Consider the following 27,120-nt stretch of genomic DNA (forward strand, 5'->3'; position numbering starts at 1 on the left):
ATCATGAAAGAACATCAGACATATTTCTTTTTTATTTTTTGTATAAATACATAATTATTTTAATGTATTTAGGATGATTCTTCCCTTAGTATATAATTAAAAATAGCACACCATTAGATAATTCATATGTAATAGCTGTTGAATTTGCATTGTTTTCTTTTTAATTTTGAAATTTTATTTACTTTTTTATACAGTAGGTTCTTATTAGTCATCAATTTTATACACATCAGTGTATACATGTCAATCCCAATCGCCCAATCCATCCCCACCCCCCCACAGCTTTCCCCCCTTGGTGTACATACGTTTGTTCTTTACATCTATGTCTCAACTTCTGCCCTGCCAACCGGTTCATCTGTACCATTTTTCTAGGTTCCACATACATGCGTTAATATACAATATTTGTTTTTCTCTTTCTGACTTACTTCACTCTTTATGACAGTCTCTAGATACATCCACATCTCAACAAATGACCCAATTTCGTTCCTTTTTATGGCTGAGTAATATTCCATTGTATATATGTACCACATCTTCTTTATGCATTCGTCTGTCAATGGGCATTTAGGAAGCTTCCATGACCTGGCTATTGTAAATAGTGCTGCAGTGAACATTGGGGTCCCTGTGTCTTTTTGAATTATGGTTTTCTCTGGGTATATGCCCAGTAATGGGATTGCTGGATCATATGGTAATTCTATTTTTAGATTTTTAAGGAACCTCCATACTGTTCTCCATAGTGACTGTATCAATTTACGTTCCCACCAACAGTGCAAGAGGGTTCCCTTTTCTCCACACCCTCTCCAGCATTTGTTGTTTGTAGATTTTCTGATGCTGCCCATTCTAAGTGCTGTGAGGTGATACCTCATTGTACTTTTGATTTGCATTTCTCTAATAATTAGTGATGTTGAGCAGCTTTTCATGTGCTTCTTGGCCATCTGTATGTCTTTGGAGAAATGTCTATTTAGGTCTTCTGCCCATTTTTGAATTGGGTTGTTTGTTTTTTTAATATTGAGCTGCATGAGCTGTTTGTATATTTTGGAGATTAATCCTTTGTCCGATGATTCATTTGCAAATATTTTCTCCCATTCTGAGGATTGTCTTTTTGTCTTGTTTATGGTTTCCTTTGCTGTGCAAAAGCTTTGAAGTTTCATTAGGTCCCATTTGTTTATTTTTGTTTTTATTTCTGTTACTCTAGGAGGTGGATCATAAGAGATCTTGCTGTGATATATGTTAAAGAGTGTTCTTCCTATGTTTTCCTCTAAGAGTTTTATAGTGTCCGGACTTATATTTAGGTCTCAAATCCATTTTGAGTTTATTTTACTGTTTGGTGTTAAGGAGTGTTCTAATTTCATCCTTTTACATGTAGCTGTCCAGTTTTCCCAGCACCACTTATTGAAGAGACTGTCTTTTCTCCATTGTATATCCTTGCCTCCTTTGTCATAGATTAGTTGACCATAGGTGCGTAGGTTTATAAATGGGCTTTCTATCTTGTTCCATTGAACTGTGGTTCTGTTTTTGTGCCAGTACCATTTTGTCTTGATTACTGTAGCTTTATAGTATAGTCTGAAATCAGGGAGTCTGAATCCTCCAGCTCCTTTTTTTTCCCTCAAGACTGCTTTGGCTATTCCGGGTCTTTTGTGTCTCCATACGAATTGTAAGATTATTTGTTCTAGTTCTGTAAAAAAAATGCCATTGGTAATTTGATAGGGATTGCATTGAATCTGTAGATTGCTTTGCATAGTATAGTCATTTTCACAATATTGATTCTTCCAGTAAAAGAACATGGTATATCTCTCCATCTGTTGGTATCATCTTTAATTTCTTTCATCAGTGTCTTACAGTTTTCTGCCTACAGGTCTTTTGTCTCCCTAGGTAGGTTTATTCCTAGATATTTTATTCTTTTTGTTGCAGTGGTAAATGGGAGTGTTTCCTTAATTTTTCTTTCAGATTTTTCATCATTAGTGTATAGGAATGCAAGAGATATCTGTGCATTAATTTTGTATCCTGCAACTTTACCAAATTCATTGATTAGCTCTAGTAGTTTTCTGGTGACATTTTTAGGATTCTCTATGTATAGTATCATGTCATCTACAAACAGTGGCAGATTTACTTCTTCTTTTCCAATTTGTATTCCTTTTAAATCTTTTTCTTCTCTGATTGCTGTGGCTAGGACTTCCAAAACTATGTTGAATAATAGTGGTGAGAATGGACATCCTTCTCTTGTTCCTGATCTCGAGGAAATGCTTTCAGTTTTTCATCATTGAGAATGATGTTTGCTGTGGGTTTGTCGTATATGGCCTTTATTATGTTGAGGTAGGGTCCCTCTATGCCCACTTTCTGGAGAGTTTTTATCATAAATCGGTGTTGAATTTTGTCAGAAGCTTTTTCTGCATCTATTGAGATAATGATCATATGGTTTTTATTCTTCAATTTGTTAATATGGTGAATCACATTGATTGATTTGCATATATTGAAGAATCCTTGCATCCCTGGGATAAATCCCACTTGATCATGGTGTATTATCCTTTTAATGTGTTGTTGGATTCTGTTTGCTACTATTTTGTTCAGGATTTTTGCATCTATATTCATCAGTGATATTGGTCTGTAAGTTTCTTTTTTGGTAGTATCTCTGTCTGATTTTGGTATCAGGGTGATGGTGGCCTCATAGAATGTGTTTGGGAGTGTTCCTTCCTCTGCAATTTTTTGGAAGAGTTTGAGAAGGATGAGTGTTAGCTCTTCTCTAAATGTTTCATAGAATTCACCTGTGAAGCCATCTGGTCCTGGACTTTTGTTTGTTGGAAGATTTTTAGTCACAGTTTCAATTTCGTTACTTGTGAGTGGTCTGTTCATATTTTCTATTTCTTCCTGGTTCAATCTTGCAAGGTTATACCTTTCTAAGAATTTGCCCATGTCTTCCAGGTTGTCTGTTTTATTGGCATTGAGTTGCTTGTAGTAGTGTCTTAGGATGCTTTGTATTAAGGCGGTGTCTGTTGTGACTTCTCCTTTTTCATTTCTAATTTTATTGATTTGAGTCCTCTCCCTCTTTTTCTTGATGAGTCTGGCTAATGGTTTATCAATTTTGTTTATCTTCTCAAAGAACCAACTTTTAGTTTTATTGATCTTTGCTACTGTTTCCTTCATTTCTTTTTCATTTATTTCTGTTCTGATCTTTATGATTTCTTTCCTTCTGCTAACTTTGGGTTTTGTTTGTTCTTCTTTCTCTAGTTCCTTTAGGTGTAAGGTTAGATTGTTTATTTGAGATTCTTCTTGTTTCTTGAGGTAGGCTTGTATAGCTATAAACTTCCCTTAGAACTGTTTTTGCTGCATCCCATACGTTCTGGATCATTGTGTTTTCATTGTCATTTGTCTCTAGATATTTTTTGATTTCCTCTTTGATTTCTTCAGTGATCTCTTGCTTATTTAGTAACATATTGTTTAGCCTCCATGTATTTGTGTTTTTTACGTTTTTTTCCCTGTAATTCATTTCTAATCTCATAGCGTTGTGGTCAGAAAAGATGCTTGATATTATTTCAATTTTCTTAAATTTACTGAGGCTTGATTGGTGACCCAAGATGTGATCTATCCTGGAGAATGTTCCGTGCGCACTTGAGAAGAAAGTGTAATCTGCTGTTTTTGGATGGAATGTCCTATAAATATCAATTAAATCTATCTGGTCTGTTGTGTCATTTAAAGCTTATGTTTCCTTATTTATTTTCATTTTGGATGATCTGTCCATTAGTGTAAGTGAGGTGTTAAAGTCCCCCACTATTATTGTGTATTATTGTCGATTTCCTCTTTTATAGCTGTTAGCAGTTGCCTTATGTATTGTGGTGCTCCTCTGTTGGGTGCATATTTATTTATAATTGTTATATCTTCTTCTTGGATTGATCCCCTGATCATTATGTAGTGTCCTTCCTTATCTCTTGTAACATTCTTTATTTTAAAGTCTATTTTATCTGTTATGAGTATTGCTACTCCAGCTTTCTTTTGATTTCCATTTGCATGGAATATCTTTTTCCATCCCCTCACTTTCAGTCTGTATGTGTCTCTAGGTCTGAAGTGGGTCTCTTGTAGACAGCATATATATGGGTCTTGTTTTGTATCCATTCAGCCAGTCTGTGTCTTTTGGTTGGAGCATTTAATACATTCATGTTTAAGGTAATTATTGATATGTATGTTCCTATGACCATTTTCTTAATTGTTTTGGGTTTGTTTTTGTAGATCCTTTTCTTCTCTTGTGTTTCCCACTTAGAGAAGTTCCTTTAGCATTTGTTGTAGAGCTGGTTTGGTGGTGCTGAATTCTCTTAGCTTTTGCTTGTCTGTAAAGCTTTTGATTTCTCCATTAAATCTGAATGAGATCCTTGTGGGGTAGAGTAATCTTGGTTGTAGGTTCTTCCCTTTCATCACTTTAAGTATATCATGCTACTCCCTTCTGGCTTGTAGAGTTTCCGCTGAGAAATCAGCTGTTAACCTTATGGGAGTTCCCTCGTATGTTATTTGTCATTTTTTCCTTGCTGCTTTCAATAATTTTTCTTTGTTTTTAATTTCTCAGCGTGTTTCTCCTTGGGTTTATACTGTATGGGACTTGCTGTGCTTCCTGGACTTGGGTGGCTATTTCCTTTCCCATGTTAGGTAAGTTTTCGTCTATAATCTTTTCAAATATTTTCTCTGGTCCTTTCTCTCTCTCTTCTCCTTCTGGGACCCTATAATGTGAATGTTGTTGTGTTTAATGTTGTCCCAGAGGTCTCTTAGGCTGTCTTCATGTCTTTTCGTTCTTTTTTCTTTATTCTGTTGCGCAGCACTGAATTCCACCATTCTGTCTTCCAGGTCACTTATCTGTTCTTCTGCCTCAGTTATTCTGCTATTGATTCTTTCTAGTGTAGTTTTCATTTCAGTTATTGTATAGTTCATCTCTGTTTGTTTGTTCTTTAATTTTTCTAGGTCTTTGTTTAACATATCTTGCATCTTCTCGATGTTTGCCTCCATTCTTTTTCCGAGGTGCTGGATCATCTCACTATCATTATTCTGAATTCTTTTTCTGGAAGGTTGCCTATTTCCACTTCATTTAATTGTGTTTCTGGGGTATTGTCTTGTTCCTTCATCTGGTACATAGCCCTCTGCCTGTTTATCTTGTCTGTCTTTTTGTGAATGTGGTTTTTGTTTCACAGGCTGCAGGATTGTAGTTCTTGCTTCTGCTGTCTGCCCTCTGGTAGATGAGGCTATATAAGAGGCTTGTGTAAGTTTCCTGACGGGAGGGATTGGTGGTGGGTAGAGGTGACTGTTGCTCTGGTGGGCAGATCTCAGTAAAACTTTAAACTGCTTGTCTGCTGTTGGGTGGGGATGGGTTCCCTCCCTGTTGGTTGTTTGGCCTGAGGCAACCCAATACTGGAGCCTACTGGGCTCCTTGGTGGGGCCAATGACAGACTTTGGGAGGGCTTACATCAAGTAGCACCCCCCAGAACCTCTGCCGCCAGTGTCCCCGTCCCCACGGCGAGCCACAGCCACCCCCCACCTCCGCAGGAGGCCCTCCAACACCAGCAGGTGGGTTTGGCTCCGTCTCCCCGTGGGTCACTGCCCCTTCCCCTGGGTCCTGATGCACACACTGCTTTGTGTGTGCCCTCCAAGAGTGGACTCTCTGTTTTACCCAGTCCTGTCGAAGTTCTGCAATCACATCCCACTAGGCTTCAAAGTCTGATTCTCTAGGAATTCCTCCTCCCGTTGCCGGACCCCCATGTTGTGAAGCCTGACCTGGGGCTCAGAACCTTCAGTCCAGTGAGTGGACTTCTGTGGTATAAGTGTTCTCCAGTCTGTGAGTCACCCACCCACCAGTTATGGGATTTAATTTTACTGTGATTGCGTTCCTCCTACCATCTCATTGTGGCTTCTCCTTTGTCTTTGGATGTGGGGTACCCTTTGTGGTGAGCTCCAGTGTCCTCCTGTTGATGACTGTCCAGCAGCTAGCCGTGACTCTGGCGTTCTCACAAGAGGGAGTGAGAGCATGTCCTTCTACTTTACCATCCTGGTTCCTTATCCTCCGTTCTGCCTATGTTGAATGTTGCCTTATTGTTCAGAGTTGTGGCAGAATTCTACTTGTAAAGGGCCTTGCTCTAGTTCCAAAGGGAAAGACACTTTATTCTTCTGTCTGTAACATGATGCTCACATCTGACAAGAATTAAGAGAAATGGCACCTCTTCGCCTCTTGAACTGCTAGTGTTCGAGGGTCTCCCGCAGTGGCGGGGGTGGCTCTGGCTCACTGTGGGGACCATGACACCGGCAGCAGAAGTTCTAGGAAGTACTCACTGGTGCGAGCCCTCCCAGAGTCCGCCATCAACCCCAACAAAGAGCCCAGGTAGTCTCCAGTCCAGACATATTTCTGTTGAGGAACATTCTGCAAAATACTTGAGCAATACCCAAAGCCATTAAGCTCATCTAAAACGAGAGAAATCTGGGAGTCTGTCAGTCAGGAGGAGCCTAGAGACACATGGTCACTAAATGTAATGTGATACCCTGGATGGAATCCTAGAACAGAGAAAAAAAGACATTTAAGTTTAAACTGAAGAAATCTGATTAATGTATGAATCTCAGGGTTATAGTTATAGAGAACACTGAAAGTATGAAAAGGAACAAAGAAATTTCCTACAAATAAACATTTTGGTGTATTTCTTTCCTCTCTTACTTGTATGAATATGTATATATCTAAATGCATACCATGAGAGGTATCTTTTCCCTGAAATAATGTCAGGTGAATGTCAGATAAATTTAATGAATATATACATGGAATCATAGTTTTTAAAAAGTTGCATATGTTGCTTTTCACTTATAATACTTCCCCCATGTTAATTAGGTATTCCTAAAGAGGTGATTAAGTTCTCCAGGATACTTGACTGATCATACTTTGTTTGATCAGAGCACTTTCTTTTGCTTGCTTGTCCTGTGTGTGTTTCAGGTGAGCAGCTCACTGTGCCAGGCTGCACGTCCTACGCACATAGGCTTACCTCCTAGGCGTCATGTGGATCATGCTAAATGATGACTCTGTAGTCCATGAGATCTGGGTTCCACTGCGTAACTGTTGTGTGTTCTTAGTCAAGCCCCTTTACTTTTCTGAGTGGCAATAATCTTCACAGAGTTGTTTTAAGAATGAGATGATGAGCTTGGGAGTTCTCATTGCAGTATCCTGTATGTAGAAGGTGCTTGATTAATGAGGGTTCTCTCACCCACTTCTTACTTTTGACTGAAAAGGCCTCTGCTATTTCCCAGGTGGCCTAGCTTCAGTAGATTCCTGGTACCTGGGCGTATGCATCCTCAACATAATAGTTGCTTAGGATGTCAGTGGGAAGGTGCTGAGAGATAACAGTTATTAACTCTGTGCCAGTCACCATGCTAAGCCCTCAGTAGTCAATAAATATTAAATATACCCCCAAACTGTCCAAGGTATCATTATACCTTGCCTAAGATAACATTACTCCTGTATTAGTCTGCTCAGGCTGCCATAACAAGATACCATAGACTGGGTGTCTTAAGTAACGGACACTTATTTTCTTACAGTTCTGGAGGCTGGAAGTCCACGATCAAGGTGCTGGTAGAGTTGAGTTCTAGAGATGCCTGTCTTCCTGGGTTGCAGATGACCATCATCCCTGTGTGTCCTCACATGGCCTTTCCTCTTTGTGTGTGTGAAGAGAGAGAGAGAGATCTCCATCACATCTTCCTTTTCTCATAATGACACTGGTCCTGTCAGATTAGGGCCATACTCTTATGACCTCATTTAACCTTAATTTTCTCCTAAAAGGTTCTGTCTCTAAATACAGTCACACTGGGGGTTAGGTCTTGAACATATGAATCTTGGGGAAACACAATTTAGTCCATAATAGCTCCTAAGGGGCAGAGTCAGGATCTAAACACAATTTCATGTACAATTTTAAAGCCACATCTGTCAACTGGCATTGCTTATAATGAGAAGAAAAACAAGCCATTTGGTCAGCATCATGGGTTGTCATTATCATCCTCGTCGTCATTATTTAAAACTTATGAACTGCTCTGTATCTGCAACCATCATTCTTTTCCTCTTTTTTTTTTGCGGTATGCGGGCCTCTCACTGTTGTGGCCTCTCCCGTTGCGGAGCACAGGCTCCGGACACGCAGGCTCAGCAGCCATGGCTCACGGGCCCAGCCGCTCCGCGGCACGTGGGATCCTCCCAGACCGGGGCACGAACCCGCGTCCCCCACATCGGCAGGCGGACCCTCAACCACTGCGCCACCAGGGAAGCCCCCCATCATTCTTTTCAAAGTCTCTTTCTTTTCTTTAGGCTGTGATTAGGTCCCTTTCCTGAAATGATGTCAAATGAATGTCAGAAGGAGCTAATGAATTGTGACAACAGACTGAAAGGGGCTGCCTGATAGTGGGAGGGTTTTGTCAGCTCCAGCTGTGCACATCTCTCCTAACAATACCAAACTTTTGCTCCCAGGAATTTCCATGCAGTCTGTTAGGATCCAGGAATTCAATCTTGTGAGGGTTGGGGTCATTTTGGGGCTGTTCTGAAGACTGAAGTTTATTTCTTCTTATCCTTTTATAATCTTTGGTCACTCTGTGTCTCTGTCTGTTCTTCCCTTGGCTTTACATCATAATCCCCTCCCTGTCTTTTTTGGTATCAGGTGCAATTTGTGGTCTTGTTTGAAGCCACCAGCTCACTTCACAGATGGCAAATTGCAGTTGAGAGTAATGGGCCTACTCTGTTCAGCCCAGAGAGTATATTAGTGGCTGATAGCCTATAACTGCTGAACATTAGACATCATTCACACTGCTCCAAGGTCATCTGTAGGGGCACTTCTCCCTCCTCTTTCTCACTCTCCTCCATTCCTCTCTCTGCCTCCATCAGATATGAATTACACGAAAGTCATGAGGCCATTAGGAGTTAGTTCTGGGACTACGGAACGACGAGTCTTTGTTCCGGCTCAGTTTTGCTCCAACTAACTGGGAAGACTGACTGAGCACTTGAACGAAAACTCAATGAAACAGTAAAGCCAGATTTAGCTGCTAAGAAGACATGGGTCGTCCCTTACAGGACGTACTGGACCCATGCTCTAGGAAGCATCATTTCAAATAGAAAATCAGAAATCAATTAGCTGGTGGAGTGTGTTCATGGACCATTTGAAATATTAGTTACTATATGTACAACAGGGTGCTGGCAATTCTGATGCTACACTCCAGGCTTAATCTTAATTAAATGAAACAAAGTATGTGAATGTGCCTAGCTTAATACCTGTAAATGTAATGGTATAAATGTTGCCTGCCTCCCTTCCTTCTTCCTTCCTCCCTCCCTCCCTTCCTCCCTCCCTCCCTTCCTTCCTTCCTTCCTTCCTCCCTCCCTCCCTCCCTCCCTCTTTTTCCTTCCTTCTTTTTCTTCTTCCCTCTCACTTTCCTTGCTTCCTGAGCCATTCGTATTTACTAGAGAGCACTGAGTAGCTGAGAAGAGACTTCATCATAGTCTGAGCTATATTTGATATGTGATTGGGCTTTTTCAAATATGTATTTTTCCTTGGTTTTAGAGCTTTGACATACCTTCCCAGGAAGCATTGAGAATCTTTTTAGAAATATTTTGAAATTTTATTTAAGACAGCCATAGTATGACAACTTTCAGACTATAGGAATGCCCAGGCCCAGCCTTATGAAAGGCTGCATTCCCTTTCATAGCTAAGACTGAGAGGTTATAGTCAGAGTTGAAGAGAAAGAATGAAGATAGAATAAAGAAACTTATGAATCCAAAGCTAGAGGTCTTTCTCAGCGATGGGCATGGGGTCCCTGGGTGGGAAACTTGTTTACCTAGGTTTTGAGAACTATTAGAAAAAGGAGGAAAGGAGAATCCAGTAATTATCAAAATTAATAAGCAGGTCAAATGGCAGCTAACCTTGGGATCCTGAATTATTGGAGCTCAACAAGACACATGGAAATCATCTAGTTCAGAGACTGAAATAAATTTATCTCATTTGTTCTCATTCGCTCTGGGTAGGGGCAAAATTGATAAAGGCAACACTGAGCTTGTTTAAAACTCAGGTTTTCTGGCTCCTGGTCTAGAGTTTTTTTTGTTTTTTTTTGTTTTTTTTTGTTTTTTTTTAGAAGTACCCCACATGGACTCTGCTGAGATGCCACTCTTTGCCTACAGTCCCAAAATGTTCCAAACATTTTCTTTCACCTCCCCACCTCCCCAGAGCCAGTATCCTATATTTAATGATAGATTTTGAGGGGGCTGGTTAAATAGTACTTTTCTTTCCCACCTGAATATTAAGCCAACTGAGAGGTAAGACGAAATAAGAGGCAAATGGAGACCACTATCAATTTGATAATAATAGAGCTGATATTGAATAATGAGGTTTAGGTGTGAGGCAACATGGACCTTTCTAATATTGAATCCCTGTCCTTACTCTGGAACTCTCATCAAGCATGTCTGTACCTCTAAGGAAGAGCAAGGGAATTGGAAAAGAAGCCAAGAAAATTTAGGGAAAATCATTTTCATGGAAACCAGAGGATTGAGGAATAATTATCCCCCTGCATACCTCCTCTCTCTTCCCAGCACATAAGATAACAATCAAACCCCAAGTCAGAATATATTGTCTGATAATAGAATGTGTTATTTCAAACCTGGCTAAACCTTATAACTTCAAAGTACCTGCTGTGGTTTTCTTTTAACATTTCCTAATCCTTATACACATCCTAGAGCAAAATCTTCTCCTTATAAAATGACAGTAAATTAATATGATAAATTTAGTGTGTGCTACTGATCAAGTTGGAGACGACCAAGAGAGAAATACATGGTTATCGAGGGCTTACACTCCCTTTGAATAACTTTAACAAAATAATAGCTTTCGGGAAATGCTATCTCTGCCTTTAGTTGTGTCTCAAAGAGTCACCATAATATATTATGGATGGCTTCAGTTGGAGTTAGCAATATATTTGACCCTTAGATAGCAGTGGCCTGGATTCAAAGTTTAATATTTCTGTCTTATGTTCTTTAGACATTATATTTCTTTATTACAGTCACTGATGGAAAACTCTAGTACCTTTCATCATAGAATACCTTGTCTTGCTTTTCCTTTGGTTGATTTGTAGCATCTGCTTTTTCGTTCTCAGTTTTTGATGCTAATCACTGGAGACATTTCCAAGCACTAAGATGGAAAGATGAATGTAACAGGATACTGAGAGCTGCTCACAAAGAGAACCTGGGAGAAGATCTCCCAACACAAACATCTCCAAATTCGGGTGGAGCTCAGAGGGGCAAGGTGTGGGAAGGAAGTTTTTATTTCTAAAAATAGGATTTGTCCAGAATGTCCATTTAAGAGGTGAGTGGAATAGTGTGCTATCCATACCACCTCCTACGGCTCTGTTAATCACATTGATATTTGTATTTATTAAATTATATTAATAAAGTATTAGGCATTTTTTATGTTATGTCAGCATATAAAAGAGCCATAGAAAAAGAGCTACAGAAAAGGAAGACTTCACATCAGTAACAAAATGATGATAATTTTGTATCAGGTCAGAGGAAAGAGCAGTGGAATGACAAGGCATGTGATAAGATCTTGTCTGAGCAGAGGAGGGAGTGTGCACAGAGAAGAACCACATCATACATCTAAGGGACATCTGTCTTCACAAATGTCAAGTCCTGTTGGAGTTTAAAGCCCAGTTGCTGCCATGAATTCCTTAGTCCCTGAGTTTCACGATCTTCTCAGCAACTTGTTCCTAAACTTCACCAGTCACTGTTGTGGAAGTCTCACTTTCAGGCTCTGCCTAAACTCAGTGGAACCCCCCTCCCAAAGTGGATGGTAGATCCAGAGCTCAGGGGCTCAGTTTCTTTAGCCATTTTACTTATTCCATTCTGCCTTGCTTTCCTTTCCCAACAATCAGCTTCTTGCATGAGGAAAGCTACCTCCTGATGTAGCAGCTTGTTCTTGTTCTTTTTCTTGTTCTGCAAAAGCTAAGTCATTGGACTTGCCTAGGACGTCAGGTCACTCATGCCTGAGGCAATCACTTGCCCCTTCATTTCTCTCAGGGATTGAGATCTTACTGTTGAAAGACAGTTTTTCCGTCTAGTCCTCTATTACCTGCTGAACTTGAGGCCTCTCATGAACCTGCGCTTACTTGCCATTTCTCCTTATTGTGATTCTCCAACCGCTTTCTTAAGAATTCATCTGTTGGCCATTGACTCACACATCTTGGCTTTATGTGTCTCTGGAGGCAATACAGTCACAGATCAAGTTTTCCAGAGCATAGTCTAGTTTGGAGACTTGTATGCAAGAAGTTTACTAGAGAAGCCCTTGTTGGGGCATGAAGGAAGCAGGATCAGACACAGTTAAATTGTGGTCCATTCTCAACAAAGGCCTCAGCTCATTCCACAGAAGCTCTGATGCTGGGACTGCTCTTCAGAGTTTCACTGAAAGGAGGCACTGGGGCCAAGGCTTTATATGTTTGCATTTTTCGGTCATTGGACTGAGGCTGTCCCCAGGGAGGAGGATGTATGATCTTGGGGAGAAGGACTCTCTTCAGAGGACAGACTCTCCTGATTGCTGTTGGCTGACAACACTGAGCAGCTGGAGAATGAGTCCTGAAGGGAGGTCCAGTAGAGCACAGTGCAGACTGAAGGCCTGAGATTAGATGAGGGGGGCCCATTGCACATATTTTAAGCACTTTTCTTAGGTTATCTCATTCCGTACTGGCAATGATCCTGTAAAGTAGGTATCGTTATTATTATTTTAATTTTATTTTATTGTAATAAGAACACTGAACATGAGATCTACCCTCCTGACAAATTTTTAAGTGTACATTTTTGTTGACTGTAGGTACAGTGTTGCACAACAGATCTCTCTAGAGCTTATTGATCTTGCTTAACTGGAAATTTAAGCTCATTGATGAATAACTCCCCATTTCCCACTCCCCCAAGCCCCTGACACCCATCGTTCATCACTCCACTCTTTAATCTATAAATTTGACCATTTTAGATACTTCATATCAGTGGAATCAGGCAGTATTTGTCTTTCTGTGACTGGCTTATTTCACTTAGCATAACATTTTCAAGGTTCGTCCGTGCCATACTATTATTATCTCTATTTTGCTAACAAGAACACTTAGGGAGGTTGTACTATATGAAGGAATTCTGAGTCTGTGGCCCTTTTCCTGTGAGGATCTTTGGGGACTCAGGGGTTTCTGCAAAATTCATAAAACTCTTGGGGACTCTACAAAATAATGTGTGTATGGTTCATGACCACCAAAAGATTAACCCCACACTAGAGGACTTCAAAGATCTCATCTAGCTTGGAAATTCAAAATCTGGTGGCCTGTTTTCTTTCTATTGTAGGATTGCAGTCTACAATATATTCTATACCACACTTTAAAAAAACTGCTAATATTAAGTACAGATTGAAAGCATGGGGTCTCAGTGTTTGTCATACTTTCTTGCCTTTATAATACAGAGAGAATAAACTATGAATCATCATTAATTGATGTCACATGATCTATGGGCAGTGGCCAAGTTGGAAGGATCTAGGAGTCTTCTAATGTTTTGAAACCTAGCTAATGAAAGTCAGGAATTTCTTCTATAGATAGAACGTGAATCTTTTAGGGACCCCAGCTTGTGTTTTGGTGAGACCTACAGCTGTCTGCCTCCTTCCTCCTTCTCTCTTTCTTTCTCCTCCCTTTCTTTCTTCCTTTCCTTCTTTTCTTTTCCCCTTCCTCCCTTCTTCCCTTCCTCCCTCTCTTTCCCTTCCTTTCTTCCTTTCTTCCTTCTTTCCTTCCTCCCTCCCTCCCTCTCTTTCTGTCTTTCTTTTCTTTTCTTCCTTCCTTCCTACCTCTTTCTTTCTTCCTTCCTTCCTTCCTTCCTTCCTTCCTTTCTTCCTTTCTTCTTTCCTTCCTTTCTTTCTCCCTCCTCCCTTCCTTCCTCCCTTCCTTTCTCCCTCCCTCCTTTCCTCTTTCTTTCTTAGACCTCAACTTGCTTTAGCAGTAAGCTGCCTGGAATTGATAGAGACATTTAAACAGTAACAAGGTATGCAAAGAAATTGAAAGAAATTGCCTCTTGACACTGCCTGTCAGCTGAATATGGCAGGTAAACATGTAAAACTCCCTCTGTTTACAAAAGAGGGTAGGGAAGGGTCATTGTCTTGCTCATTAAGGTTTTGCCTGATCAGCTTTAATTAGCTTGAAGTTGGAACAAGTCTATTTCACTTGTCTGTGTAAGTTTTTCTAGTACAGCAGAGAGCAGAAAGAGGAGGCCAGGGTCCAATCACAGAGTTCAGACCTCTGTGAAAGGCTGGCTTCACAGGGCCTGCCACTAAGGGTCCTGTGCTTGGTTTCATACTCCTCTGTTGACATCTTATAATTCTTAATGATATTTGAACAAAGAGCCCCACATTTTCAGTTCACACTAAGCCCTGCAAATTATGTAGCTGTTTTAGTAACCCTGAATCATTCATTCACCCTAGATTCAGAGTTTTTTGCATGTCAAACCCTAGGGATATCACTCTGTCCTTGAAAATATGATAGTTTTTTTTTCTTCCTGCTTTATAATCTTTATAATAAGATATAATTAACATATAATGTGCAAGTTTAGGGTGTACAGTGTGATGACTTGATACACATATGTATTGTGGAATGTTTACAACAGCAAGATTATTTGTGCATCATTCATCTCTCAGTTACCTTTGTTGTGGTGGTGGTGGTGGTGGTGAGAACATTTAGTATCTACTCTCATAGCAACTTTGAAGTATACGATATAGTATTGTTATGTATAGTCACCATGCTGTACATTACATCCCCAAAACTTATTCATTCCTCTTATAACTGGAAGTTTATACCCTTTAATCAATATTTCCTTATTTTCCCCACTTCTCAGGCCCTGGCAACCACCATTTTACTCTCTGTTTTCATGAGTTTGGCTTTTTTAGATTCCACACGTATGTGAGATCATACGGTATTTGTCTTTGTCTGAATAATTTCACTAAGCATAATGTCCTCAAGGTCCATCCATGTTGTGCCAGGTGGCAGGATTTCCTACTTTTTCATGGCTGAGTAATTTTCCATTGTATATATACGACATTTGCAATATCCATTCATCCATTGATGGACACTTAGTTTCCATTTCTTGGCTATTGTTAATAATGCTGCAATAAACATGCGAGTGCAGATACCTCATTGAGATTTTCTTTGGACATATACCCAGCAATGGGATTGCTGGATCATATGGTATTTCTATTTTTAATTTTTTGAGGAACTTCCATACTGTTTTCCATAGTGGCTATGCCAAGTTACATTTCTACTAACAGTGCACAAGGATTCCCTTTTCTCCATGGCCTCTCCAACATTTTTTTATCTTTTGTCTTCAGCAGTAGCTGTTCTAACAGGTGGGAGGTGATATCTCATTGTAGTTTCGATTTGTATTTCCCTGATGATTAGTGATGTTGAACATTTTTTCATGTGCTTGTTGGCTATTTGTATGACTTCTTTGGAAAATGTCTATTCAGCTTGTTTGCTTATTTTGTAAATTAGATTATTGTGTGTGTGTGTTTTGCTGTTGAGTTTTATGAGTTCCTTATATATTTTGGATATTAACCTCTTGTTAGATATATGGTTTAGAAATGTTTTCTCTCATTCCATAGGTTACCTTTACATTTTGTTGACTGTTTTTTTTTTTTTTTTGCAGTGTACAAATTTTTAAATTTGATATATTCCCACTTGTTTGTTTTTGCTTTTGTTACTTGTGCTCTTGGTGTCATATCCAAAAAAATCATTGCCAAGACTGATGTCAAGGAGCTTTTTCCCTTACATTTTCTTTCAGTAGTTTAAAGGTTTCAGGTCTTACATTTATTATTTAATCCATTTCTGCTTAATTTTTGTGTGTAGGTGTAAGCTAGGGATCCAATTTCATTCTTTTCCATGTGAGTATTCAATTTTTCCAACATCATTTACTAGAGGATCAGTTCTTTCCCAACTGAGTGTTCATGACTCCTTTGTCAAACATTAGTTGACTATATATGTGTGGGTTTATTTCTGTGCTCTCAATTTTATTCTATTGGTCTATATGTATGGTTTTATGCCAGTACCATACTGGCATAATATAGTAATATAGTTTTTATTACTATAGCTTTGTAATGTAGTTTGAAATCAGAAAATGTGGTGCCTACAGCTTTGTTCTTTCAAAAGATTGCTTTGGCAAAATCCCACTTGATCATGGTGAATGATCCTTTTAATGTGCTGTTGAATTTGGTTTGCTAATATTTTGTTGAGGATTTTTGCATCTGTATTCATCAGGGATATTGACCTGTAGTTTTGTTTCTTGTAGTATCCTTATCTGGCTTTGGTATCAGGGTAATGCTGCCCTCATAAATATGTTTGGAAGTGTTTCCTCCTCCTCTTTAATTTTTTGGGAAGAGTTTGAGAAGGATTGGCATTAATTCTTCTTTAAATGTTTGGTATAATTCACCAGTGAAACCATATGGTCCTGGGCTTTTCTTTGTTGGGAGGTTTTTGATTACTGATTCGATCTCCTTACTTTAATTGGTCTCTTCAGATTTTCTGTTTCTTCGTGATTCAGTCTTGATAGGTTGTATGTTTCTAGGAATTTATCCATTTCCTCTAGGTTGCACAATTTTGGGGAGGTATCATTGCTCATGGTAGTCTGTTATAAACCTTTGTATTTCTTTGGTATCAGTTTCAACATCTTCTCTTTCATTTGTAATTTTATTTATTTGAGTCCTCTCTCTTTTTTTCCTGATAAGTCACTGGGAAATGTGATTGCTCCCACTCTGTGGCTGATACTGGTTGCTCTTGCCCTGTTTCCTAACCATCTCTATACATCTCAGCTTTGCTGATCTCTGGGTGGGTTGAAACTAAAGTGGGTTCTTGTGCAGTGCCCCAAAAGGCCAAGGAAGCTAGTCTCATACCCCTTTCTCCCTTTCCCATGAGGGGAGCTCTTTCTAGCTGGGGAGTTTCCTCTTGGCACTGAGCAGTGCCAACCTTGGGGATGAGGTGATGCAGGTAAAATGAAGCTGTTCTTTCTTCAGTTTTTGTGCAGTTATGCTAAGGCTTTTTGTTCCACTGTGTTGCAGAAGTTTATTAAATGGGATCCTGAGCTCTCTCAGAGCTGGTTGTGTTTGTAGATAGCTGTCATATGGTTGATCTTTGTGGGGGTATGGAAGCTGGCGTCTCCTACCCCCCTGTCTTGGTGACATCACTCTTGAAAATAGGTTATTGGTTTCCAATTGCTGTGTGGCAGATGGCAAGGAAAAAGATACTAGGATTTGACTGGAATCTACATGGCAAAAACAACCTGAAGGAAAATTGTGGGTAAAGTTAAGAAAGGACCCTAATATCTGTTGAGCCTCTACTATGTACCTGTATTTTATAACTATTATATCATTTAATCATCACAATAATTCTCTAAGGCAGGTGTTTTACAGATGAGGGTCAATGAGGCTAAGTAGCTTACCTAAGATCACATAACTTGACAGAGCCTGGAATTGATCTTAGGTCACTCTGGTCTCAATGTGGGCAAATACATTATTTTCTGAATATAGCTAGTTATTTAATAAGTCTACTTAGAACTGGGTTTAAGAGAGGTGAAATGATTGGATGAAAAAGTTACTTAGAGAACTGAGGAAAGGGCATGATTTTAGAATATCAATTTTGAGAGAGAGCTGAAGAGGTCAGACCTGGAACTAAAATCTGGATGTGACAATATGTTAAACTAAAAGTGTTACACAAATGCTGAGATACAGAGGACACCATATTCAAAGTGAAGTGCAAATTACAGGTGTACTTTTAAAAGATTTAACCAAAACTGATTATAAAACTGTTGGACCATTTACCCACATTAGAATTTATAAAACAAGTCAGAAAAAGTGAACGGGGAGCTAAGCTTTGTAAAGAGGAATTCTGGAGAAGCTTTTGGTGTGCTGTGAATCTCATCACTCAACCCAACTGAGATGCAGAACGTCCCTGCCTTGTATCTCAAACCTAATGCCTGGCTTCAATGATCAATACTTAATAGGTGTCCTCTGTGGTCCGGAGGACAGAGAGGCCTGTTTCTAAAATCTGCTTGAGAAATTTAAATGGCAAGAGCCTGATCAACTGCCTGGTTTGGGGTGGAGCAAAGGAGTTTATTGTAGCAAAGGGATATCTTACATTCTCAGCGTTTGGGGGAAACAGTGAGGGAGTGTTTCCCCTGGGCCAAATGCAGGAGAGAGAGCTGGAATTTGGTTCACATTAGAGCTATCTAGAAGGCTGAACATTCTTCAGGCAACAGGAACTGACATTATCACCAGCTTCCTAGGGACTGACAAAGGAGTAAGTGACTAACTGAAGTGAGGTTTATTTGTCAAGATCAAGAAAATTGCAGATAAGAGCTTTCAGTGGTGAATGATGTGTTTTTGAAAAACCCATGAAAGTACCTCCCAGAGAAAGAGTCAGCTCTTCTATACACTCAGCCCAGTGAATACAAAGTAACCCATAATAGTACCAGCCAAGTAAGAATGCTCCTGCCTTACCTTCTTAACTTCTCTTCCATCCTCAGCACCAACCTGGGAAGAGAAACCAACCACACTTTCATTTTCCCCAAATGTAGGGAGCCAAACAAAGGAAGAGGAGAGTCTTGAACTTTATAGCAAGTTTGTAATTTTGACTGTTGGGTTGGGTATTTTAATTTCTAGTCTGCCTAAGAAGAGTGAGGAAAATCATAGGGTTCACCTGAGTTTGCATTTAGTTGAAAAGTTCTCCCCACTGAGCACATTTAGAAGGGAAAGGGTTACAAAGTAAAATAACTTCTGTTACCTCCCATGACTCACATTTGTACACCATACTGGCTGATGAGACACGTTCTCTGATTACGGCAGGTGCTAAAGATGTTGACACCAGGCAGTACTCAACAACAGACAGTGGCTGATGTTTGGGAAGATGGTGAAGGTCACATGTGGCAGTCCAGGCAGATAGCCAGCAGGATAGTTGATTACTTGACTCCTGGGTAGAGTACTGTGATAGGTATCTTGGAACTCATGTTTTCTGCAGTAACCTCTTTTGGTGGCCCATCCAGATATCCTTCACTACAGTGGTGCACCCATCCCACACCCACACCTATATTCATCTCCTAAGAATTTTCCTTGGCTGACATGAGACTCTTCACACAGAAATGTTTGGGAGATTGTGCCCACCCTCCTGGGGTGTGGTCCTTTGCCAATGCCTGACAAATATGGGGGTTCAAAAGTCTGACCACTTTCATTAAAATGGGACAACTTGTAGGTCTACATGTACTCTAGAGCTCTCTAAGAGATCAATCTAACGATAGATTTCATCAAAATCACAACTTTGCTTAGATTTTTGCTCTGCTCTATCCTGCTTTCTTATCTTTTTACAATTTTGAGAACATTCTCTCAATAAAGCACTTGCACAAAAATCCCATCTCAGACTCTGCTTTTAGGGAATCTGCCAGAAGACCAGGAGTGATCCGAGAAAGCTGGATGTAAAGAATGGGATTCTGAAGTGGGATCATCTCCTGACTGAATGCCAATGAGCACCCCATTACTGGTGGTAGGTGAAGTATTAATGATTCCTGGCATAGTGTTGCAGCAGTGAAATTGCTTAGGTTTTTACCTGCGAGGAACTGGGACAGGAAACAGGTGGAGGGGACATATTAGCTTTTGCAATCTCACTGGAATTTTATTGGAATAATAATTATAGGGCTTTTCGAATTGGGTGCCAGTGCAAAGCAGCATTTAATGCATTGAAGAGAGAAAATTACAAGTTTTTATCTATTAATCACCAATTTGAAGCAAAGTGTGAAATTCAGAGGGCCTCCTTGGCCACTTTTAAAGAGATATAATCTCCTGAAACACGGAGGGCAGTCTGAGCTGATGACTAGAATTCTTTAGGTTTTAGAAGAGCATGTTCTGTAAATGTGAATACTGCTTTCATCCAGTTACTGGGTGATGTCAAAGGCTCCTTATTTTGAGTGACATTCAGAGAAAGAAAATCCTCTGCAGCAGGTGCAGGCCATTGCTTTGTCACTTGAACCACACGACTCGGCTGATCCCATGTTACTAGAGGTATTTGTACTGAGCAGAGGTGCCATGTGGTGTCTCTGCCAAGCCCCGGCAGGAGAGTCACAGCACAGACCTCTAAGATTCTGGGGAAAGGCCACACCATCTGCAGAAAAGAACTATACATTATTCAAAAAGTAGCCTCTAGAAAGATACTGGGCCCTGGTAGACACTGGTCATGTGACCATGGGGCATCAAGAGAGCGTGCAGCCAGCAGTGTTCATTATGAACTACATGCTGTTACACCCACCAAGTCTACGGTTTAGTGGACCCAGCAGCAATCCGTTGCAAGATGGTATAGGAATTCTCCAATTAGGTTCAGAGGTCACAGAGTAGCCACGTGAACAAGTGGCCCTGACTCCCATGTCACTCACTATTATTGCACTGATGATGTTCCCTCAGTTCACACCTGTGGCCTTATGGTGAGTTCCTTATGATGGACTGATAAGGAGAGAGAACAAACAAACTCTGCTTGGTCTATGCAGAAAGCAGCTCTAATATACTGGTACAAACCAAAAATAGAGTGTGGTTTCAGGACAGCCCTACTCATGAGTGGCCCTCTAAAACGGTGGTGAGTGGAAATCCTCCCGGTGGGAAGAGTGGAGGAGCTTTAATGGGTTTTCTTGGTCATCTATTCTGTATGGAAAACTAAGTGGCTTGAGTTACACAAACACAGGTGCAATGATGAATTGCTTTACTGGTTGGTTAGGAGCCTGAAAGGAGCAAGATTGGAAGATCTATGACAGGGAGGTCTGGGGGAGAGTCATGTTGAAGGACTTATTGAGGGAACAGATACAAAGTATGAAGATTTTTATATCACATAATAAATACTTACCACAGGCTATCTATTGCAGAAGCACCTAGAATTGAGTATATAGGATGACTTGGCCAGTAGATGTTAGCCAGTCTTTGTCCTCAGTCACCCCTTGATTGAACAATGGACTAATGAAAGAAGAAGCCACCATTACAGTGATGGAGACTATGCACGGGTGATAGCCTGGGCTTCCTCTTACCAAGGCTCACCTAGTTACCGCCATTGCTGAATGTCAACTTTCCAGGAACAGAGACCAACACTGAGTCTTCAATAATGTACCTTCTCTGGAGGAGACCATACACTTGGTGTAAAGTTGTAAAAAGACCACTTGCCGTTCTGGAAAAGGTAGCAATTCACCCAGGTTTGGACTGACATGTATTCCAGGGATGGTTTTCCTTTTCTGGCTACAGGGCTCAGTCAGCATCACTGAGAGCACTTCCAACATGGATTCTGTATAACTTCTTCTTGAACTAAGGGACCCACTTTATAGCAATGAAGGTATGACATTGGGCATATGACCATGGATCCAGACCCACTGGACCTGTTTTATGACACACCATCTAGAAACTATTGGCTTCATAGAGCAATGGAACGGCCACTTGAAGGTACAGCTGTGGTGCCAGCTGGGAGAGAGCATCCTGTGAGGATGTTGCACTATCCTTCAGCATGTAATAATAGATCTCCTCAAACCAACAGCCGCTGTACAGGGGTGTCCACAAGAGGTAGAATATTGAGTGTAGGAACCAAGAAATGGAAGAAGGAATGTCCTATTTATTATCACTCCCAGTGACCCACTGGGGGAATTTGTTTTTCCCATTCCTACAACTTCAGGCTCTATGGGTCTAGAGTACTTATTTTTAGTGAAGAGATGCTTCCAACAGGAGACCTATTAAGAGTCTCACTACAGCTAAAGTTACAGTTGTTGTGTGGTCAATTTGGGCTTTCCATGTCAATAGATAAGAAGGCACAGAGCAGAGTTACTACACTGGAAGAGGTAATTGACCCTGATCACCATGAGGAGCTAAGGCTGCCGCTATGTCATGGGAGCAGGCAAGAATATATTTGACATATTTTTGGCACTACCATGCCAAGTTTTAACTGTAAATGGCAAGTATAGCAACCCTGGTCTGATCAGGGCATGATAAAACAAGTGTTCAGATCCCTCAGGGGTGAGGGTCTGGGTCTTCCATCCAGGCAAGCCACCAGCAGAGGTGAGGGGCATCTCTGTGGGGTGTAGAAGATGATGAGTATTAGTTACCACCTCAGGACCAACTTCAGTAGCTGAGGCTGGAGTTCATCCCACTGACCCCCTCTGCTTATACTTTTACCCAGAAATTATGACCAGCCAGAGATCTAGAGAATGTGCGTCTGGATGGAATAAACTTAATGTAAGACAAGGAAGATATTACATATAGATAGATAGGTAAGTAGATAGAGAGGTAGAGTATACAAAACTATGTATAAAACTCTTAGTACTGATCTTGGCATATAATGTGTTCAATAAATGATAGATACTTTTTATCAGTAGAAGTATAACTAGTCTGTGCTCAGCATTATCCATAAACTTCTTTGTGTTTATTCACTCCTTTAAATAATTATATCCAATTATGGGGAATAGAATCCCAGCTTTATTACTTAGAGCCAATTTGGAGAATGTACCATATATGTGTGTGTGTGTGTGTGTGTGTGTGTACACACAGTCAAGCTTTCTATGACTTTTCCTTGATTTAAACATAATCACAATTAATAGGCACTGTTAAGCAATTGTAGTACTTTCTGAAGTGTAGGAATTATTCACACTGCGGAGAAGACTCTTCTAAATCCCTTGCATTATTTTCTGTCTCTCTCCAACTATGTCATAAAATATGATTTTCTGCTTCTTTTCTGTGGGCTAGTCATGTCTTCTAATTTCGATGCTTGAAAGCTAGAGACACGTCTCTTATATTGACTGTATCTTTAGCCTAGTACCTGGCACTGAGTGTATAGCCAATAAAAGCTTGTAGAATAAGTAATAAACGTAATAATATTAAATCAATTCTTGCTGCTACTCATCAGGGAGTAATCTAACATAGGATTGTCTGCGTGAGAAGTAACTCAATCACAAATCACTGTCGAGAGTCTGGAGCATTTATCCTCAACTTTGAACTAATATTTAAAACCAATCTTTATTTTCTCTAACCCTGGCAATCTCCCCCTTTTACTCTCTCTCCTCTCGTCAATCTATCCAACCTTTTTCTCTCCAGTCTTCAGTCACAATAACATTTTTCTGTACTTTTGTCAGTTGCCATGGAAAATAAATGACTATCCCATTTGAACTATCCCCATGTGATTTTATGTGAGACTGTTATACATCAGACTATTATAAACAGACTAAATTTTGTAAAATCCATTGAGCTACTTTTGTAAGATGCTGTGACAGTCTTTTTCAAGGTCTCACAACTGGTAAGAGAAGGGTAAAGACTCTAGTCCTGGTTTGGATAGTTCCAAAGCCCATAGTACATTATTCAGCAGCTGTACTCTATTACTACTACTCCAGTAGCCAAATACATGGTTTGCTTTGGTCATCAGCTTTCTTATCGCATTCCTAGTTTTCTGTGGTAAGATATGAGAAACACTTTTTCTTCCTTGCTCACGTTTCTCACAAGGGGCTTCTGCTTCACTTCTTAAGAGGAAACAGTATTAGAAGGAAACCCAAAGATTTTGTCTTCCTCATCTCAGTTGCTACTGCATGTAAGAAGAGAGGAGGTTTCTTTTTTTAGCTGATTGGTGAGATGTGCTTCTCATCCATCCATTACCTGATGTTAATGACAGAATAGACTATCTCTCTACTCAAGAGGCAGACCTAGAAGTCTCTCCTTTTTCTTTTTCTCACTCACTTGCTTTTGTTTTTCTTTTTTAAAATAATCTTTATTGGAGTATAATTGCTTTACAATGCTGTATTAGTTTCGGCTGTATAACAAAGTGAATCAGCTATACATATACATATATCCGCATATTCCCACACTTCTGCGGCTCCCTCCCACCCTCCCTATCCCACCCCTCTAGGTGGTCACAAAGCACCGAGCTGATCTCCTTGTGCCATGTGACTGCTTCCCACTAGCTATATATTTTACATTTGGTAGTGTATATATGTCCATGCCACTCTCTCACTTCGTCCCATCATACCTTTCCCCCTCCCCGTGTCAAGTTCATTCTCTACGTCTGCGTCTCTATTCCTGTCCTTCCCCTAGGTTCCTCAGAACCATTTTTTTTTTGATGCCATATATATGTGTTAACATACGGTATTTATTTTTCTCTTTCTGACTTACTTTGCTCTGTGAGACATACTCTAGGTCCATCCACCTCACTACAAATAACTCAATTTCATATCTTCTGTGGCTGAGTAATATTCCATTATATATATGTGCCACATCTTCTTTATCCATTCATCTGTCGATGGACACTTAGGTTGCTTCCATATCCTGGCTATTGTAAATAGTGCTGCAGTGAACATGGTGGTACATGACTCTTTGAATTAGGATATATGCCCAGTAGTGGGATTGCTGGGTCGTACAGTAGTTCTATTTTTAGTTTTTTAAGGAATATCCATACTGTTCTCCATAGTGGCTGTATCAGTTTACATTCCCACCAACAGTGCAAGAGGGTTCCCTTTTCTCCACACCCTCTCCAGCATTTATTGTTTGTAGATTTTTTTGATGATGGCCATTCTGACTGGTGTGAAGTGATACCTCATTGTGGTTTTGATTTGCATTTCTCTAATGATTAGTGATGCTGAGCATCCTTTCATGTGTTTGTTGGCAATCTGTATGTCTCCTTTGGAGAAATGTCTACTTCGGTCTTCTGCCCATTTTTGGATTGGGTTGTTTGTTTTCTTGAGTGAGCTGCATGAGCTGCTTGTATATTTTGGAGATTAATGCTTTGTCAGTTGCTTCGTTTGCAAATATTTTCTCCCATTCTGAGAGTTGTCTTCGTCTTATTTATGGTTTCCTTTGCTGTGCAAAAGCTTTTAATTTCATTAGGTCCCATTTGTTTATTTTTGTTTTTATTTCCATTTATCTAGGAGGTGGGTCCAAAAGGATCTTGCTGTGATTTATGTCATAGAATGTTCTGGCTTTGTGTTCCTCTGAGAGTTTTATAGTGTCTGGCGTTACATTTAGGTCTTTAATCCATTTTGAGTTTATTTGGGTGTATGGTGTTAAGGAGTGTTCTAATTTCATCCTTTTACATGTAGCTGTCCAGTTTTCCCAGCACCACTTACTGAAGAAGCTGTCTTTTCTCCACTGTATATTCTTGCCTCCTTTATCAAAGATAAGACGACCATATGTGCATGGGTTTATCTCTGGGCTTTCTATCCTGTTCCATTGATTTATATTTCTGTTTTTGTGCCAGTACCATATTGTCTTGATTACTGTAGCTTTCTAGTATAGTCTGAAGTCAGGGAGCCTGATTCCTCCAGCTCTGTTTTTCTTTCTCAAGATTGTGTTGGCTATTCAGGGTCTTTTGTGTTTCCATACAAATTGTGAAATTTTTTGTTCTAGTTCTGTCAAAAATGCCATTGGCAGTTTGATAGGGATTGCACTGAATCTGTAGATAGCTTTGCGGAGTGTAGTCATTTTCACAACGTTGATTCTTCCAATCCAAGAACATGGTATATCTTTCCATCTGTTTCTGGCATCTTTAATTTCTTTCATTGGTATATTATAGTTGTATGCAAACAGGCCTTTTGTCTCCTTAGGTAGGTTTATTCCTAGGTATTTTATTCTCTTTGTTGCAGTGGTAAATGGGAGTATTTCCTTAATTTCTCTTTCAGATTTTTCATCATTAGTGTATAGGAATGCAAGAGATTTCTGTGCATTAATTTTGTATCCTGCTACTTTACAAAATTCATTGATTAGCTCTAGTAGTTTTCTGGTTATATCTTTAGGATTCTCTAGGTATAGTATGTCATCTGCAAACAGTGACAGCTTTACTTCTTCTTTTCCAATTTGGATTCCTTTTATTTCTTTTTCTTCTCTGTGGCTCAAACTTCTAAAACTATGTTGAATAATAGTGGTGAGAGTGGGCAACCTTGTCTTGTTCCTGATCTTAGTGGGAATGGTTTCAGTTTTTCACCATTGAGAAAATGGCGTTTGTCATATATGGCCTTTATTATGTTGAGGTAAGTTCCCTCTGTGCCTACTTTCTGGAGAGTTTTTATCATAAATGGGTGTTGAATTTTGTCAAAAGCTTTTTCTGCATCTGTTGAGATGATCATATGGTTTTTATTCTTCAGTTTGTTAATATAATGTATTACGTTGATTGATTTGTGTATATTGAAGAATTCTTGCATTCCTGGGATAAACCCACTTGATCATGGTGTATAATCCTTTTAATGTGCTGTTGGATTCCGTTTGTTATTATTTTGTTGAGGACGTTTGCATCTATATTCATCAGTGATATTGGCCTGTAGTTTTCTTGTTTTGTGACATCTTTGTCTGGTTTTGGTATCAAGGTGATGGTGGCCTTGTAGAATGAGTTGGGAGTGTTCCTCCTTCAGCTGTATTTTGGAAGAGTTTGAGAAGGATAGGTGTTAGCTCTTCTCTAAGTGCTTGATAGAATTTACCTGTGAAGCCATCTGGTCCTGGGCTTTTCTTTCTTGGAAGATTTTTAATCACAGTTTCAATTTCAGTGCTTGTAATTGGTCTGTTTACATTTTCTATTTCTTCCTGGGTCAGTCTTGGAATGTTGTGCTTTTCTAAGAATTTGTCCATTTCTTCCAGGTTGTCCATTTTATTGGCATATAGTTGCTTGTAGTAATCTCTCATGATTCTTTGTATTTCTGCAGTGTCAGTTTCTTCTGTTTTTCATTTCTAATTCTGTTGATTTGAGTATTTTCCCTTTTTTTCTTGATGAGTCTGGCTAATGGTTTATCAATTTTGTTTATCTTCTCAAGAACCAGCTTTTAGTTTTATTGATCTTTGGTATTGTTTCCTTCATTTCTTTTTCACTTATTTCTGATATGATTTTTATGATTTCTTTCCTTCTGCTTACTTCGGGGTTCTTTTGTTTTCTTTCTCTAATTTCTTTAGGTATAAGGTTAGGTTGATTATTTGAGATTTTTGTTGTTTCTTGAGTTAGGATTGTATTGCTCTAAACTTCCCTCTTAGAACTGCTTTTGCTGCATGTCATAGGTTTGGGGTCATCGTGTTTTCATTGTCATTTGTTTCTAGGTATTTTTGATTTCCTCTTTGATTTCTTCACTGATCT

General features: G+C 39.7%; 1 pseudogene; it reads left to right on the plus strand.

Moving 5' to 3' along the window:
• LOC101286936 (endoplasmic reticulum mannosyl-oligosaccharide 1,2-alpha-mannosidase-like) overlaps nt 1–27,120 on the plus strand; it is a 497,816-nt pseudogene that overhangs the window by 327,169 nt on the left and 143,527 nt on the right.

Source organism: Orcinus orca, chromosome 8 (assembly GCF_937001465.1).
Source record: "Orcinus orca chromosome 8, mOrcOrc1.1, whole genome shotgun sequence".
NCBI classification, from domain to species: domain Eukaryota; kingdom Metazoa; phylum Chordata; class Mammalia; order Artiodactyla; family Delphinidae; genus Orcinus; species Orcinus orca.